Here is a 503-nt window from a genome sequence, read left to right as displayed (position 1 = left end):
ACGTACAAAATCAGCAGGGGATCAAATACTTTTTTCCCTCACTGTAGGTCCTGGCACAATTGTCCACGTTAGCCATTCAGCAGAAAGAATGGGGTTTAAAGCAGCACAGTCTTCTGACAAGACCCTTTGGCTTTTTTGGAAGCAGGTTTCCAAACTAGAGCATCCTATCAGGTGGACTTATGTGCCATTACAGTAGCACCAACCCTGGGAGGAAACTGCATGGGTAAATTGGCTCAGTAATGCAAGTAATTTTTTGATACCCAATGTAATTGTATGGTTATTGTCATTAATTTTTGCCATGATGTTGGGTTTCGGATTGGGAATGTTTCCTGGAGGATGATCTCATTTGTGTGTGGAATGAGGTTGAAACATCACTACATAAAAAGAGACCTTCATCCAGGCAGGACCTCCTCCCTCCCTTTGTGTTGTTGTTGTTCTCGCCCCATTAGCCCCAGCTGAAGCGCTCGGCCCGCGGTGCTGAGCGCTCACTGCCCAGTTGATCA

The sequence above is a fragment of the Amia ocellicauda genome, chromosome 1 (genome assembly GCF_036373705.1).
Source record: "Amia ocellicauda isolate fAmiCal2 chromosome 1, fAmiCal2.hap1, whole genome shotgun sequence".
Classification (NCBI taxonomy): domain Eukaryota; kingdom Metazoa; phylum Chordata; class Actinopteri; order Amiiformes; family Amiidae; genus Amia; species Amia ocellicauda.
Note: the sequence above shows the minus strand (reverse complement) of the source record.